At 40.6% G+C, this 18071-nt stretch overlaps 1 long non-coding RNA gene across 1 annotated transcript in view; it reads right to left on the minus strand.

The window, feature by feature from the left end:
• LOC131420646 (uncharacterized) overlaps positions 1 to 17665 on the minus strand; it is a 135246-nt gene extending 117581 nt beyond the window's left edge. The window contains exon 1 of the long non-coding RNA XR_009223608.1: positions 17426 to 17665. This is a non-coding gene — a long non-coding RNA (uncharacterized LOC131420646). The remainder of the gene's footprint in view (positions 1 to 17425) is intronic.
• Positions 17666 to 18071: the final 406 nt, after the last annotated feature.

An 18071-nucleotide genomic window follows, 5' to 3' on the forward strand; every position in this document is an offset into this window, starting at 1 on the left:
AACGTTCAAACTACAGGAAGGTTTGGTCTGCCTAGGACGTGGATATGCCTGGCCTTGTCTGTAGAATCTATGGGTTTGGCTCCCCGGACTCCAAGGCTCTGGGGCCTGAGGGGCCTCCTGGGAAAGAACTCTTCCAAGGGAAGAGCTGGCCAGCCATCAAGTCGGAGTCCTAAGTCTCAGGGCTGCTAGAAAAGAACAAGAAAACAAACAAACCATCAAAAATTTTTTCACTAAACTCTCTGCAGAAGAGGTTGAGGGCAGTTGGCATCCCTATATTCTTTGGATTCTCTGTTACAGGGTGCTGTGCTGGGAAGGTGCTAGACAATTTCCTCATTTGAAGTTACTTGTGGCAGCAGCTGTTCAATCAAGGAGAAGTGAGTTCTGACCAAGAGAAATACCATTTGCTTTAACTGTGCCTCTTAAAGCTTGGAGGAAAAAATGAAGAGGATGAAGAAAGTTTAATACTGGTTAAACTAGCAGGAAAAAGATCACAGTAACTAGAATCACAAATGTAAGACCTGAAACTCAGGAAGATGAGAGAGCAGCAGAATAATTTTCTCCCTCTTGATTAAACCAAAGACGAAGACACTCAGTTGTCGAGATGTGGACTCTAGTCCTTTCCATACTCTAGATGATTGCTGTGGTTTTTCCTGGTCACCATCTATGCTCCAGACTATCTAGGGCTTCAGCCAAGTTCTTGTTCCAACACTTGAACAAACCACATTAGCTCCTAAAGAAGCTTCGAGTACTTCTTACACACTGCTGTGGCCCACACCTGTACAATCCACCTTGTTTTTTAACGCCTTCACTTTTTCATGGTCATGAAAAAAATACAAGGAGTTTATTTAAAGGAAATATCTAAGATATATAAATTCAAAGTATTACAGTCCCTACATCAAGACTGTATCTTATAAAAACACTGATTTCTATATAATGTATGAATCAAAGAATGAATAAATAAATAAGGAAACACTCCTAAGGCCCATGTCAGGAAATAGATAACTTTAATTTCAAGAAGTTTCAGATTGAACCAGACAAACAGAATTGTTGATTTCCATGTCTGCCATGACTCAACGTACGGCTTTAGGAAAACCTTGTAATTTATCCATACTTTAGTTTCTCACCCTATAAAAGGAGTATATTGCTTGAAATTTGATTCCCTCACAGCAGTGAGAGTTTTGATTCAACATTTATAAAGCGTTTTTTAGCTTCCCTGATTAATAGGGAAAATACTGTGGTAGCCGTATAATATGCTTTCCAAAAAATATAAAGGTAACTGGTCAAATCTGATGTAAAATAATACTTTACTTGAGAAATAAATATCAGTTATATTTATTACTTCACCATTCCATTTGCTAAGTAATAAAAATTACTTCTAACAGAAAAAGTTTCAAATTAATATTCAAGCCAGCTGAAGTGTTATCATCATAGGCTTACCTATGTTGAGGGGAAGGGGAGCTGTTCTGTTTTTCCAGGCTGCCCCACATGTTTATATGGTACAGGCAGGAATGCTGGGCATGGTTTTGAAGGCCTCTAGCGTATTCACTGGTTTCTGGCATTCTAATGCACTCCACTCTTATAACCATAAAAGTACTCTTGAGTGCTTCTGGAAATATATAACAAATCCTTAATCAATTTAAGAGTGTTTTAACTGCATACATGAAATTTCTTGGGAGGAATAAGTTAGCTATTCTACACACATATAGTACTTAAGTTAGCAAGAGAGTTCCTTCTCAAAGGCACAAAGCAGTTTCCCCATAGTAATATAATTTTCAGTTTTATGTGTATAAGTCCTATTGAATCCCTTAGAATAACAGGAAATTCTGCAGGAAAAGAAATCCCACAAAAATTGATAGCCATATTTATCCAATGCTGGAGGAATAAGTTAGCCATTTTGAGTTGGATTACTCTTTTATGGCATTAGATAACCATTAAAGGTTAACCAGAATCTGATTAACCGGAAACTACAAGAACTAAATATTCTGGAGACAGGATTTTCTATATATAAGACTCTAACAATAAAGCCAACTGACTAATATACCTCATTTTAAACTTTAGGTATCATATTACTTTAGCCGGGACTTGAGCAGCAATTTTCTGTATTTTGATGCACTAAGTTCAATTTTCATATTAAACATATTATAACATTTCACAGATTTACAAATTAGTACATTGATAAGACACAGTTGATATTTTGAAATATAGTAATATTTATCAACATACATTCAGAATGGAGTAATCTCATTTATAACAATACAATGTCCACACCTTTCATCTGTATGTTAAAAAGCTACAGTAACATATGTAAGGGGCTCACGACTGTGCCTGGCACATAGTTGGCTCTTCATGGAACAACAACACACAGTTCCTCATAAATCCTCACCAACAACATCCGAGTTAGAGCTCTTTTTCCTAATGATTTTGGCAAATATTATATAGTGCTAAGTGAAAAAAATATCATGAATATGATATGTACTGATTTTTTTCTTCCTAACAATTAGTATAAGAACTATGAATATATATAATAATCGGTCATATAACTGAGTAATAACAATTCTTAAGTAAGAGATTAACTATATATAACAGATTTTATATACGCGGTTGACAGAATTACTTGCTATTATCAGTGAACTACTTCAATTGATGTACAAGTCTCAAGGAATTTACTATTATAAACCTTCTTACTAACCAGAGCACAAATAATTACATGTTCCGTTAAGCAGAAAATATTTCCCTTGGCTTTTATGAGAAAGATGCAAGTATCATCACAGGGATGCAAGGTGTTATAACCTTTTTGAAAAGTATTTTGGCACCATCTATGCAGTATGCACATAACTCTTTCACCTATTAATCCTACATCTAGACAATTATCTACAGGAAGTTTTGGCAAATGTACAAAGATATATAAAAATCATCACTGCAACATTCTTTGTAATAGTAAAAATCTGGAAGCACCCTATATATGTACCAAGAAGAGAAGAGATAAATGATAAAACACATGCATACATTCAATAGAAGTTTGTTGATGTTAGTGCCATCAAGTCCATTCCAACTCCTAGAGCCCTGTGGACTGAGCAGAACCCTGTGCTCAGACACTGCTTCGCTGCTACATGGTCATAGGGTTTTCACAGCCAATTTTTTCAGAAGTGATTGACCAGGTCCTTCTTCCTAGTCTGTCTGATCCTGGAAGGTCTGCTGAAACCTGTCCACCATGGGTGACCCTGCTGGTATTTGAAATCTCGGTGGCAGAGCTTTCAGCATCACAGCAACAAGTAGCCATCACAGTGCGACAACTGACAGACGGGTGGTGTGGTTCCCTGACTGGGACACGAACGCGGGCCGCAGCGGTGAGAGCACCGGATCTTACTCACTAGACACCAGGACTGCTCAGTAGAAGTACCCAAAGATGTGTACTTTTGTGGAAAAGTATGAAGATACAGCAGGTCAAAAGCAAGTATTAAGACAATTAATGATCCATTTTGGATTAAAAATATAAAATAAAAATAAATGACATGCTCGTGTAGTTCTCACATTTACACATGTATAGAAAAAAAATGTCTGGAAGGAAGTGCCTGAGCTAAGACAATTTACCCTGATTTGTACAATGTGGAAGAGATGAATAAAGTGGGGGCATCCACTTTTTACTTTAAATATATCTGATATTTTTACTTTTTAATAAAGCATAACATACACACACAGTAAAATGTGCCAGCAAAAAATAGACAGCTGACGAATTATTATTAAACAAACACCCCTATGTCACCAGCAATCAGATCAAGATAAAGGGCATTATCAGCCTTCCATAAGGTTCTCTCCTTCCTTCAAAGGTAACCCCTATCACATCTGTTTTAGTATCTTACACAATGTCTGGATTAAAAAAATGATTGATTTAAAACAAAATCATTGCTTCTGTAGCATGAACGCCTCTTTTTTGAATACTATTAAATACACTCAGCTGTTTATTCAAAGAAATCAATTCAAAATATATACCAAGGATTTTCAGTATCTTTCCTGTATGAATTCAGTTATTCCTTACAACAACTCCATGAGGCAGGTACTATCATTTTTCCCCGTTTATACATGTCAGAACTATGGTTTACAGCAACTCAGTAAATAATTTTCCCAAGGTTACATGGCTATGAATGGCGGCAGGGCCTGGATACACACAAAGGTGGTCTCATTCGAGGATCTGCAAACCCTTGTCAGACACGAACAAAGAAAAATAAGGGCAGCGAGATGTAGGGCTGAGAGCACTAGGATGTCTCCAGCACGAGGTTCTCTTTTTAGCTTCCTTTTGAATAAATCACTTAACATCCCTAATCCAGTATCCATCTGTGAAATGGAGAGTCAGGCTACATTCCTCTCCTGATCTGATTCTCTGATAAGCGATGTGACCTACTAAAATATGGAGCAGATATGCTTCATCATGATGCAGTGCAATCATGTGCTGGATTCAGAAATGACTCACACGAGGAAATAAAACCACAATTTTTGAAACTATTGGAAACAATCATTTTAATTTAATGTTATTTTTGGACATAGGAGGGCTTTTTTTTCCCCTAAATAAGCAAGTTGGTGGTTTTGAAGGGTCTTGCTCATCTTTTTGTGGAAAATGCCTAAAAACAAACCACTAGAAACTAAACAAAAAATTTTCCTTCCTCAATTGTGCCTGAAAAAAGACCTAATTTTTCTCACCAAAAGGCCACATAAACTTTTAACAGATACATCTGGGATTTTGGGTCTCCACATTTTGAAACACTGATATAAACAAATTCAGAACATGCTTCCTCTCAGATGAAATCCATAATTCTGAGAGTTAAAAATTCTTCAAAATAACATGAAATTTATCTCAGCAGAAAGCAACCAAAGAGGTCCCAGTTTGTTTCTGGAGAAAAGTGGGAACAGGAAGACCAGAAACCTCAATTAGAATCTGTCTTTTTAATTTCAATTTATTCAAAATATCACTTCATGCTGGACATATCTTTTCTTCTGCTAGAAAATCAGTAATACTTTGGTATAAACGAAGCTTAAAATAAGTTAGAATAGAAAATAACCAATAAACTGGCTTCCATGACCACAAGCAAAGAGAATCAGTATCTAAAATGTAACCAGGATTCATTCTTTGTAATTGTCTGGCTTTGGATGTGTGTCCTTGAACACATGCATGCAACAGGGCAGGGAGTGAATTTCCATCGATACGCCCCGGCACTGGGGCTACAGAGAGGGAAAGACAGGATCTCTCCCCTCAGTGAGTTCAGAATCTCTCTAGAAGACAGACAGATGCACAGATAATTAGCCCAGTACAATGAGATGTTATACTAATAGCCCAAATAAGGTGCTATGGCATTACAGAGAGGAAAGAATGAGTTCTGCCTGAGCCTTAGGGAAGGCTTCCCAGAGGAGGTGACATCTGAGCTAAGCCTTGAAAGATGAGTAGATTTTTTGTCCAGGTAGGCAGCAAAGAGTAAGAGGCAAGTAGGTTAAGGCAGTTGGGGGGTAGAGGACAAGGGTGGTGAGAATATTCCAGGGAGAGGAACGGAAGTGCCTAACTGTATTTTATGCCATGGAGCATTCATAAAAGTAGGCTAGTCTTACATTAGGAGCCACTGTACAAAGAATCAACCTGAGAAAGTAGATATGGGACTTGAATTCTCTCGAGGGTTCTCTGATTTATGAACCCAAGAAGTGTTCATTTGGAAAAACAGAAACCTCTGGTTTGCTGGCTGTTCTCCAATGACTAAAGGGCCACCAGGCTTCCTGTTCAATGTCAGGCAGAAAGTGCCTGGATGGACTTGAGGTTTCCTATGTCTTCTCTGTACTTCCTGTCAAAGCATGGAGCAAAACCCTCCTCCACTGTCTGAAAACTCATGATTTCAACCCCGGACTCACATCTCCCTAATTCCCCTGGAATGGCCCCCATCTGTCACTGGGTTGCCCAGCACCCACTTCACCTCTCTGCTCACAAGCAGCTGTGTGGGGTTCTCTTCTTAGAAAACAGAAGGCTATTTTGGACACACACAGTGTGCTAGATTTGCAGCCACTTTCCCCTCTTAAGAGTATATTTCAAAAATTAAAACACAAATCAAAGGAGAGTTAAGAGACAGACAGCACTCGGCCCTGGCTGCTCGAGCATCAATTAGTAAATGATGTGAAATCCCTCAGTCTGACTGCTTCCAGGTAACATGATTACCCGCCTAATACAATTACAGTAAAACCACTAAATTAGACAATACGTGTGTTTGGAATTTCAAGTATCTTTGCAATAACTAGTGAGATTAAAACAAAAATTCTTTATCATTTAAACCTCATATGAATATTAGTCTAATCATATATTTATAATATTGTTTCATACTTCAAAATAATTTTCACATTCAACCCACAACTCATGGAGGCAAATTTATCCTCTCTTACTTTAAGTTAACATTATTTGTTCCCATTTTGTTTTGCTCAGTAATTTTTGAAACATCTTTCACATATACCTAAACTAGGCAGAGGTCAGAGGTGGTACTTACACTACAGCCACATTACTTACACCCAACTGCATATCAATTCATAGATAAAATGTGTATGTCCAGATTAAACCTGTAGAATTAGAACATAAGTTTGGATTTAGTAATTCACGAAAAGAGTTTTTACACGAAATATTTTCATTTTTACTTTCTGCAGACTGTACCAACGTTATTGAACTCAAGATCCTGAAACTGGTACAAACTGAAAGTTAAGACATACTTCGTTTGAGAATTTTGCATTACAAATGAACAAACGATTTAACTGATTAAGTATTTTAATCTTAGGCAGTTGTGATTATAGGTAGCTTTACTCTTTCTGACACTACAGACTAAATAAAGAAAAAGTTTCTTATTACTGAATATTTATCTATTGAAAAGGACAAAAAACTGTCATTATTAAAAATGAATTGAAAGTATCTACTGACAAGTAACAGTAAAAATAATAGAAAGTGTAGACATATAAGTGATTCAAATAGGTATCTACTTCCTACACACACTTTCTCAGGCATTCTGCTCCCCCAAGTCATATGTTATTTCCGGAAGAGGAAAATATGCTGAAGATAGTAAACCTGGGTAAAGCCTATCTGTGAATCCCGTCTATGTCAAGTTTACCTATCGACACAGACCAATGAGAGCTGTGTGACTTTGTGTTTAACTTGGGAGGAAGGTATGAAGATTCTCCACACTTGACTGAAAATAGAACCGTCCTCTCATGCAGATGCCTAGGAATCTTCTGACTGTATCAAGTGATCTTAAGATCTACTCTGGTTATGGGTTCTCCACTGGGGGTAATTTTGCTTCCAGAGGACATCTGGCAATGCCTGGAGACACCGTCACCACTCGGGGAAGGGTGCTACTGGCATCTAGTGGGTAGAGACTAGGCATGCTGCTAAACACCCCAGCATGCAAAGGACAGCCACACACACACCCCAACAGAGAATTATCCAGCCCCACTTGTCACTAACCAGAGCTTGGGAAACCCTGATCTAAATATATTGAGGGCTTCAGGGAAAACATCAATATTAGTACCATATTTTTTATACAGATGCACCTGGCAGCAATTGCAGGTAAGCAGCAAAAATGGGACTTTGACAATTAATGTTCTAACTCCCCTTCCTCCCTCAGCCCCACTCTGCCATATAGTCATTATATCTGAATCTGAGGAGTGATAAATGCTAGAAACAGAGGTGCTTATAACCCCCTATTGTCACCAGGAAGATAAGAATCATAGCAATATTTTAAGTTATCTTTTTAAAAGTTTACCATGAGTTCATCAAGCCCACTGTCAATTGATAATTACACAAATTCTTATCATTGGTAACTTCAGGCTGAAAAAAAAGCAACTGAAGAAACTTAAATATTGGCTATAAATTAAAGTACCATTATACAATGTGCTTATAATTGCTTAGAGTAATTGAGAAACCACATAGATCAAAGCCTTATCAATTTTAGATTACTGCTGGTGGAAGTATTTGTTAAAAGAAATACTGCACAAGGTCAATGGTCAAAGCTGACTTTTGAGCACCTCTAATGTCTTCTCTTAGGGCTCCAAACACAGCCTCAGATTTGCCAAGATCACCCCAGAGCACCAAATCTGTACTTGGACACTGGGGACTCAACTTATGGTCTCCAATCTACAGCCCCCAAAAGGACTTTCAGCTCTAAAAATCTCTGGAACTTTTTGAGTAGTCTAATGAAGGGCACCCCATTATTATCATAACAGCTCATATCATATTATATAATTATAACCATTAGAATCATTAACAGCACATATCATCTATAATTACAATTATTATAATCATAACAGCTCCTACTCACAGTACTCATGTTGGACACTCTTCTAACTACTTTACATTTAGTTACTCATTGAATTCTCATAAGAACGCTATGAAGCATGTTCTATTACACATGAGAAAACTGAAGCAAAATCAGTTTAAGTAACATGCTCATCATTGCATCGTCTTCAGTGTCAGAGCTGGGGTTCGAACCCAAGCAGCCAGGCTCCATATTCTTTGTACTTAACCACCGTGCTAGAAAAAGAATTGGGTCTCGGCGCCAGCCCTGTGGCCAAGTGGTTCAAGTTCAGTATGCTCTGCATCAGCGGCCAGGGTTGATGGGTTCGGATCCCGGGCGCGGAGCTACTCCACTCATCAGCCATGCTGTGGAGGCATCCCACATGCAAAATAGGGGAAGACTGGCACAGATGTTAGCTCAGGGTTAATCTTCCTCAAGTGAAAAAAGAGGAAGATTGGCAACAGATGTAAGCTCAGGGTTAATCTTCCTCAAGTGAAAAAAGAGGAAGATTGGCAACAGATGTAAGCTCAGGGCGACTCTTCCTCACCAAAAAAAAAAAAACTGGGTCTCTCAGATTTCAAGTGCTATGAAACATTCTTATCTGCAGAGATTTTCAGGATCCTTGGCTTATCCACTAGATCACTGAAGTCCCATTGGTCATGTGGGAAATACATTTCTACATCACTACACACATACACATAAGCTGGGCCCGGATTCAGAGCTGCTAATACCAAAAAGCCCTGAGGTTGTTCTCAAGGCTGTCCTGCCTTGTCATGGTCACACCCATTCCCACCATTCCCAGTCCTATGGCAGAGGATGTCCAGTGCACCACCACCGCTTTCAGCCCCATTATCTTTCCTCATTCGCTCCACAAGAATTTACTGACCCCTATACTGGAGATATCGACATGACAAATACTGGTAATAGCTTCAGTAACCTCTCAGTCTAGAGCAGGACTGAAGCTCATGTAACCAATTACACTTCAACGTGGCAAGTGCCAGGCTAAAGCTAATAACTGGGTGCTCTGGGAGCAAAGAGAAAAGAAGCATCCAACTCAGCCTCTGGAGGCAGAACAACTCACCAGAGGAGGTAACATTTTGCATCTTGAGTCTTGAAAAAGAAGTAGAAAAGGAAGTTTCAGGGGCAGAGGAGAGATGCCTTCCAGGTAGAAAGAACCACATGCACAAAGCAATGAACTGGAAACGACCAGGGGTCTTTCAGCACTGTAGTTTTCCACGTGGCTGGAGAAGAGATTTCTTGGGAGAGGGTGGTGAAGAGGAGAATGGCAACCTGGGCAAGGGTCTCAGCATGAAGGGCCTTGCAGGCCCTGCTAAGAAGTCTGGAATTTATTCTATGGCAACAGGGAATTTTTTAAAGAATTTTAAGTCAAAAGGGACCTGATAAAAGCTGTACAAATGTGGCTGAACATCCTAGGGATGGGGAGGGGAATCTTGGAGACAGATCCAGCATAGTCCAGAATGGTTCCCCAGGAGAGGCAGTCAAGATACCACAACTATACTCTTCATGACAAAGACAATATGACCAAGTGTGTATAGGACAAGTGTCCACCTAAAGCTAACAGGATAATCTGAAGATTAAACTTGTGACCCTGGTTACCATGGTTAAATAACTTACTGTGCTAACCATTCCTTACGAATGGTATATGGCAAGAAAAAGCAAAACTTATTATAATAGACTAAAAATCCCAAAGTCTTCAAAATTATATAGAGTAGAAAAAACCTACTCACCTCACTCTAATTTTTGCATGTCAACAACACTGATAATGAAAAAGCATTTAAAAAGGCATTTACATGTACCTAGAATTTTGCTACATATTTTCATGAATGAAGCCTTTAAGAACGAAAGTCAACAATTAAGGAGACAAAACAGATCTAAATTAAAATTCTTCTTGGGTCAACTGAGAAAAATAAAACAGTAGCATCTCTTAACACTTAAAAGTTCTTGTAGGGGCCGGCCCGGTGGCGCAAGCGGTTAAGTGCGCGCGCTCCGCTGCGGCGGCCCGGGGTTCGCTGGTTCGGATCCCGGGCGCGCACCGACGCACTGCTTGGTAAGTCATGCTGTGGCGGCATCCCATATAAAGTGGAGGAAGATGGGCACAGATGTTAGCCCAGGGCCGGTCTTCCTCAGCAAAAAAAAGAGGAGGATTGGCGGATGTTAGCTCAGGGCTGATCTCCTCACAAAAAAAAAAAAAAAAAAAAGTTCTTGTAAAAAATTGAGGCAGCATTGCTGTTCTTGACAGACTTACGGAAGTTCACATTCTTAAGTTACCTACTAGAAGCACAGTTTGAGATTACTGAAAACCTGCAAAAGGAAATCTGAACGTGACTCACCCACCTTGTGATTAAATTTGGCTAGAATTACTTGAGTCATAATCAAACGTGAATATAGATTTGCATTAAAATATAAAATTTTAAGTGAAAAGAATTAGCTAATTCAGAGACCTCCTGACTCCCCAAGTCATCATCATTTTCAACATACTGGCCACATTAATATTCAATCTCTTAGTCAGACCATTCAGGTCTTTTCAAATCCCTCAACATTAGGGAGTTCAGAGGCAGAGGAAAAATGTAATGAATAGATCGCTCCATTGGGTATATGCAGAGGTCTGTGAATTGTGTGTATGACCTTGTGGAGAATAAGCCCTCCCGGTATGTGGTACACCCACCTGATTAAGGATAGAATTTCAAATTTAATGCTATTGCTTTTGTGAGTAGAATTAAACTTAATGGCACATGAATGTAAATTTTTATGATTTAATTGTAGCCTTTCATAAGAAATGTCCCTTTCATTTTAAAAAAGAAAGGAGGAAAGAATTACAGAAACAGTAGCAATAATTTAAGTGACTATCCAAGGTCACATCAATTTATGTCAGCGCTGATGTTTCTTCATAAAGTCTTTAAAGAACAAAAGACTCTCTAACAAAGCAAACCTTTGCAAGTACAAATTCCGTGTGCCTCATTCAGACCTCTAACTCAATGTGGGAAACATTCTGACTACTTTTTATTTTCTCAGTACTAAACTGAAATAAAGTTGCAGATTGGTTAATAAGCAGTCAAGTTATACTAGGGTGAACAGACATACTTTTTGCCCATACATGACACCGGGAGATATTTTGCGTATTTGAGAGTTGTTTTTTGTTGCATTTTGTTTTTAAATGGATGACATACTGACATACTACAGCGGGTCCTCTAAATTCACCCCTTTCGTTTTTGCAGCCACTTTCACACACTCAAGACCCTTACAGAGACTTTGGGAGGTGGCGACGGTAGGAGGGCAGTGTTGGCCGCGATTCACAGGCCACCTGCGACCCTCTTTAACTCGGAGCAGTGGGTATTGCTCTAGTGGGCACAGCCTCAGCTTTCACTTGAATCAAGGGGTCTGGGACTAAATACATAAATAAATAAATAAAAAATGAAAATGGAAAAATATATTAAAGTTATAGAACAGATCAACAGCAAAAGTGTTCACCTAGAAAAAAACCTTAAAAATGCAAAGTCTGATATCTGTATAAATTGAAAGTATTTCCAAAATATGGGTGACCCCACTGTGACTTAAACTTGCCTCTAGAAATTCATTATGAAGTCCTTATTAGCTGGCTCAACATGAATGTGTAGATTTGAGATTCCTCACCAGCATTCAGGCTTAAAATGACACCAACAACAAAATCCCTGTAAAATTGATAACATCTAACCAATGGATAAGTCTTCAAAAGCAAAGGAAAGTTTTACATGTAAATTAAACATTAAAAAGATCTGGCCATAAGTTCTTAACGTTTGGGAAGCATTCTAGAGTAACAGTTTCTCCAAATTCAGTCATTTGCCACCAAACTTCATGATTTTGGCTATTTTAGCCAAGCACTTGTTCACTGCCACTTAATATGTTTCTTTAAATAGATGCTTTAAAAATTTGTTTTTACTTCAATACTTTTTTGGCTTTGTCTTAGGTTTAATATGAAATTTAACATATTTTTCTAATACCCTTATAAATAAAAACATAACTAACAATACAAAAATAAAATGTTTGTTTGGGTACCACCTAAAATGACTCATGTATCACTGGTGGGAGTAACTGCCTAGATTTAAGGATCAGGGATCTGGGGTCAGACAGCAGAGATGGATCCTGGCTCCACAGCACCGAGTGACTGGGTCTCAGTTTCTCATCTGTAAAATGGGAATAATAAAAGTACCTAAATTATGGCATAGTTGAGAAGATTAAAATTATCGAATCCACATAAATATTTTAAAGTGTTTTGCATAAAGTAAATCCTCCATAAATGTTAGCTGTGATGTTATGATGATGAAAATGATGACGACTTAGAAAAACTACAACTACACAAAAACTGAACAGACATCTTTTATTTTAAAATATACTTTAAGATTTGAACACACTTTAAAAATATATACTTTCGATATGGAATTTCAAGATGGATATTCTATATTAGACTAATGTAACTTCATTTTGAAAGTGTTCAAATATGGTCACAGCAATCAGACTTTGCCTAAAAATTTCAATCCAAAATCAACCTGTGAAAAAATAATATTTAAAAACCCTAACATGATAACACGTATAGGTCTTTCTCTCACAGCCCAGAAGTACATTAAAATAAATTTACTTACTTTACATAAATAAAAGCTTTAAAAATGAGTATGTTGTATTAAAATGTTTCATACGGGGGAAAAAAATTAGAATTTCTGACATTTTAATATGGTGTTATTCTTCATCAGCCATGGACTGAAATCTCAGGGCGAGAAAAGGGCCAGACCAATGCTGAAAGGTTTCAAATATCAAACTATACTATTATGCCAGTGCCCTAAGATCAATTAGCACCTTTCAATGACAGAAAAGGTTACAGTGAGGCTCTGAGGTGCACTCTGAAACTATTTCAAACCACCACAGAAATGTGGTTTTGATAACTCAAAATGGTTTCTATTTTTAAATTAATCCATTTCATCTCTTTTCTGGAAGAAGTAGAGGAGTCAGGAGAGGAAGGGTAATAGTATTCATCTTCAGTACCTCTCTCCCAGGAAAAACAGGGATGGGGATCCAGTAAGAATCAGAAACTTCAAGAGTAAAATGGCGTGTCACCAAAGCAGATACGACTGTGCAGTGCCACAGCAAAATTAGGTGACAGCAATGTTTACAAAGTCTTCAAACCTCTTAAAAGCAACCAGTTTTTGCTGATTGTACTGTACTGCTTTTGAATATGTGATTCTTGTTTATTTTCTTCCACTCGAGTGCAAACTAAATGACGCCAAGTTCAGCTCCACGTGCAATTTAACGAATACTCAATGTCCCATATATGAAAACACTTCTAACTGCAAAATGCAGTATTATATATGCTGCAATTACATACACCATTGCATCTCATCCCTCCCTAGAACAGACGCCTGAAAGAGAACGTCATATCTTAGTTCACCGAGAAAAATGCATGAGACACAGGTACATTGTAACGTCATCCATTCCTCCTGGTGTTGATTTCATCCACCTAGTAACCATTGTAAGAAAATCCCCCAACTATATTTCTGAATACAATTAGTTTAAGATACTCTACAGGAGACACACTGTAAGAGTTCAGAACATGTAAGAATAATATCCATTTGAAAAAGAAACTGTCATGACTATATTCTCACTAAAATAACAAGGTGTTTGATAGAGGTTTGTTGAGCTCTTCAACGAGAGCTCTCAAAATGTCTTCTACTTTTGATAGCACGCTTTTCTATTTATTTCCTAAATGAGTGATCTGAAATATTTACAACCAGACAGTACCTAATTTTAGGTTTTAAGTGCTTTAACAGCTCCATGAAATATGATCAGCAGCTGCAATACAGAACCATGGTGAATAAACGCCTTATAAAGGGGGGCCTGTTTTTACTGAATGTTCAGTGTTCCTGCATTTAAGTAACAGAAAAAAAAGATAATGAAAAAACATAATAAATATTGCACTCTTAAATTACTTAACACTTCACTAAGTCTTGAAAAGGATTATCTCCCCTTTTCTTGAATTCTCTATAAAAAAGTGTGAGGTTCCACTGGGTGAAATAAGTTTAATTTTATTGTTTGAAAGTTAAAATGTGAACTTGCCACCATCCTAACTTTTCATAACAATAGTTATGGTTTTTCTATCATTCTACTTTTCTAAAAATTCTGGGTAATTTAATTTCAGAGCATAAATTTTTTAAATGAAATACCAAGCCACATAAATATATTTTTAGACACAGCATCAGTCATTTAGAGCTTGCAACAGAGATTGAAAACATGAAACTGGACACTCTATTTCTCGTGGCTATGTAAAATTTATTTACACCCCAAATTACAATATAAATAAAAAGGAAACTCTTAGAAATGGAGAACTTGTTTTTCTTTTTTTCACCTCAAAGTAGTTATTTTAAAAGAAAAAATAAATTATAACAAAATGACAAACTATTCATCTGCCTCCCTTCAAAAAACAAACTTTCATGCAAAGACAATTCTTTTCAACTAGCTTCTACAAATCTGCTAGAATGCAGTACCTGCATTTCTTAATAAGAATAACGACTGTTCTTGAACCAATTCTTTTTATACAAATCTCAGGGTTTTTAAAAGTTTTAAACTTGAACATATTACTTAAAATTAATATTAGCTATGAATATATACATATACATAAAACTTTTCATTTCGTAAAGGAGAAATTAAGTTTCTAATGTCCAATAAAATAAATACTGACTAACAAAAAAGAGAATAATCAAGTAAATCTTTTTATTTCAGTTATAATTGTGAAACAACCTCTAATAACGATGGCCTAAAAATGGTGAAGCATACTATTTTCAAGTAATTGAGAAAGGAGAACAGGCCTTTAGACCCCCACTTATTATGAAAGACAAGTATATATCCCTAATAATCAGAAAAAAGGGCAGTTTCCAGATAATCTAATGATGTTACTTTCAAAGCTGTAACTGGCAAAGTTTTTAACTATCTTGTACAGTCATTTCTAAAAGTTGGTTTAACTTTGAATACTTACAACTTTTGAGTCGAACAAACTATTTTTATGGTTTATAATAACAATAAAAATGGATGTAGTTATAAGTGCCTTTGGTATTGTTGCCATAAAAATCAGATTCTGGCAGTCTAGCTCCACACAAAACAGTTTGTGTCTGTTACTACTGCTACGTGGGATAATGTTATTTTAAAAAATACACAAATGCCTTTGAATGCAGTCTCCTAAAACGCACTCTACCACATATCAAATATATTGTTTTAGGATTCTCTCTCTGACCTCTTTCCTAGTTTTTGGGTTCTTCAGCTACAAACTGGCCAGAAATATTTTAAAAGGAAAAAATAAAGGCAATGTTTCTGCTTAAGAAGTCCTACCCGGGAAAGGTTACCAAGTATATCCTTGTTCTGAGGACGTTTTAAAAACAAAAACAACCCAACAAACAAAAAACCACCATCAACTTTCAACGCTGTCAGTCACCTACGTGCAAAAGAAACTTCAGAGGCTGTTGAGAGGGAGGCTGCGGCTGTGCCAGGCTCCTGGACCCCCACCTGAGCCCGGCAGGAGCCCGCACCGAAACTGACAAACGCCCCAGAGCGCAAAAAGTGGCCGCTGACGAGAAGAGGCACAAAATGCCATCTTGGAGAAGGTATGTTTCGCTCCATCAATTACGTTGAGCCCAGGGTGCCAAGCCAAAGGGGTAAGGGAGAAAGAAAACTGTTAAGTATGAGCTCTTAATGTGAAACCTAACCTGTTGGTTCTCTTAGGTATCAGATTTTGGAAGTGTCTGTAATGACAACCAGGAAAGCAAATTAATGGCCAACGGCCCACTGGGTTTGAACACGAGACTCCTGATACCTCCTCACAGATCAAGTACACAACACACACGCACACGGAGGTGCTCCACGTGGAAGTGCTCTGAAACCAAAACACACGCCCCGTCCCTATTCTGCGCCTCGCTGCCCTCGGGTTAGGATTCATGAATGACTCTGCCCGCTCGGCAGTCCAGGGGAGAGGCGCAGGGGGCGAGGGGAGAAGATCGTCTCCAAACAACACACACACGCTCGCCGAAGCCCACACCCCATTAGCCTTCAAGGGAAGGGGAAAGAGAGGTGGTCGTGAGCGGAGGCATTGCCACTCCAACTAGGGAAGAGGTCACAAAAATTTAACTGCCCTCTCCGGTGCCGCCACCGCTCTGCCACCGGACTGGGTCCGCAAATTCTCTAATAGCTCCAAGCTGTTCCGAATAATGCGTACAAAGAAAGAAACATCTCTAAAGTGCTACTAAACGAAAGTTCTGGCTACTGTGTGGCGCAAAATAAAACAAGCACACACAGGGTCTACTTCCAAATGCAGCTTAACGACGCAGAAACAGCGAGCCGTTTCCAGTGCCGCGGCACCCCCGGCCCAGCAGGCTTTGAAACGAGAGCAAACCTGCTCTCCCAGCCAGGTCCCTTCGTTTAGAGAAGTTATAATCCCTCCATGGCATCCGCGTCCCGAGCCAATGAACGCGACTGCTCTGACAAGGCGCCTCTAATTTCACGGACCCTGGCAAACTGCAGGAGACACTCGGTCCACGCCACATAAAACTATGGCAGGAGGACGGCCGCCGTTCAAAATCCGGCTCGGGCCGCGGGATCAGAGCCCCCAGCACCGGGAAACCCGGGCGCTGGGGCCTCCAGGGGACCTGGGTCAGCATCCTTGCGCCTGGCTGACCTAGGGGGTCATCACAAAGTAATAAATGTCACACGAGGATGGAGGGAGACCCCGGGCGCGCGTCTCGGCGAGGCGGGGGCGGAGTGCAGATGGGGAGCCGCGCACCCCGTTCCGCGCGGGCTCCGCCGCCGCCCCGCAAGGGACACGCAGGCTCGGCGGGGACCCTCGGGGCCAGGGGCGTCCTGCAGGGCAGAGCGCCGCGCTGCAGTCCCAGCGGAGGGCCCTCGGGCGCGCGGCACTCCGCCTCGGTGCGCCCGGGGACTCGGCGCCCCCACACCGTCCCGCCGCGCGTCCTCGTCCCCAGCGCTCGGCGCCCCGGCGGAGCCGCGCACACTTTCCCGAGCGAGTCTGCGGGGTCCCTCAAGCCCGGACCCCCGCGGGGCCTGGGACGGGGGTTGCCAGAAGGGGCACTCACCTCCTGCCGCCCGGCCGCCTCGGGATCCCGAAGTTCAAGCGCGTGTCCCAGCCGCGGATCCGCGCGTCGCTACTTAGATATTTATTCTCGTTCCTTCCAGTGTCGAAGTTTCCCCTTCGCGCTGTGCCTCTGGTGGAAACAGGACATCCCCTTCGGCCACCCCGCAACAAATAGCGTACTCAAGTGGGGGAGAAACGGGGCGGGGGAGAAGCCGGCTCCGAGGGGGAGGAGGAAAGGCGAGCAGCCAAAACTCCGGACTGACGACAGGAAAAAAACAGAAGAAAAGAAAAAGCGAGCGCGCGCCCAGCCGCCGCCGCCGTCCCGCTGCAGCCTGCCCCGAAGCTCTGTCCCCTCCGCCAGGGGAGCGACAACTTCACGTGGCCCGCCGCGAAGTTTTGCGCGGAGGCCGGGAGCGGCCGGGCGTGCGCCCCGCGGCGGGCGGCCGCGCACTTGCGCGCGGGGTGGGGGCGGGGGCCGCCGCCGGCGCCCGAGGCCACTGGGGGCCGCCGGGGACCTCGGGGCAGGCGGCGGGGGGCGGCGGCGCGCGGGGGACCGGCTCCTTTTTATTCGACCTCGGGGGACTGCCTGTTGTCATGGTTTGCGGTCCCGCGTGGGGACCGCTCGGGGCCCTGGGTGTCCCCGGTGG

This window comes from Diceros bicornis, chromosome 23 (assembly GCF_020826845.1).
Source record: "Diceros bicornis minor isolate mBicDic1 chromosome 23, mDicBic1.mat.cur, whole genome shotgun sequence".
NCBI classification, from domain to species: Eukaryota; Metazoa; Chordata; class Mammalia; order Perissodactyla; family Rhinocerotidae; genus Diceros; species Diceros bicornis.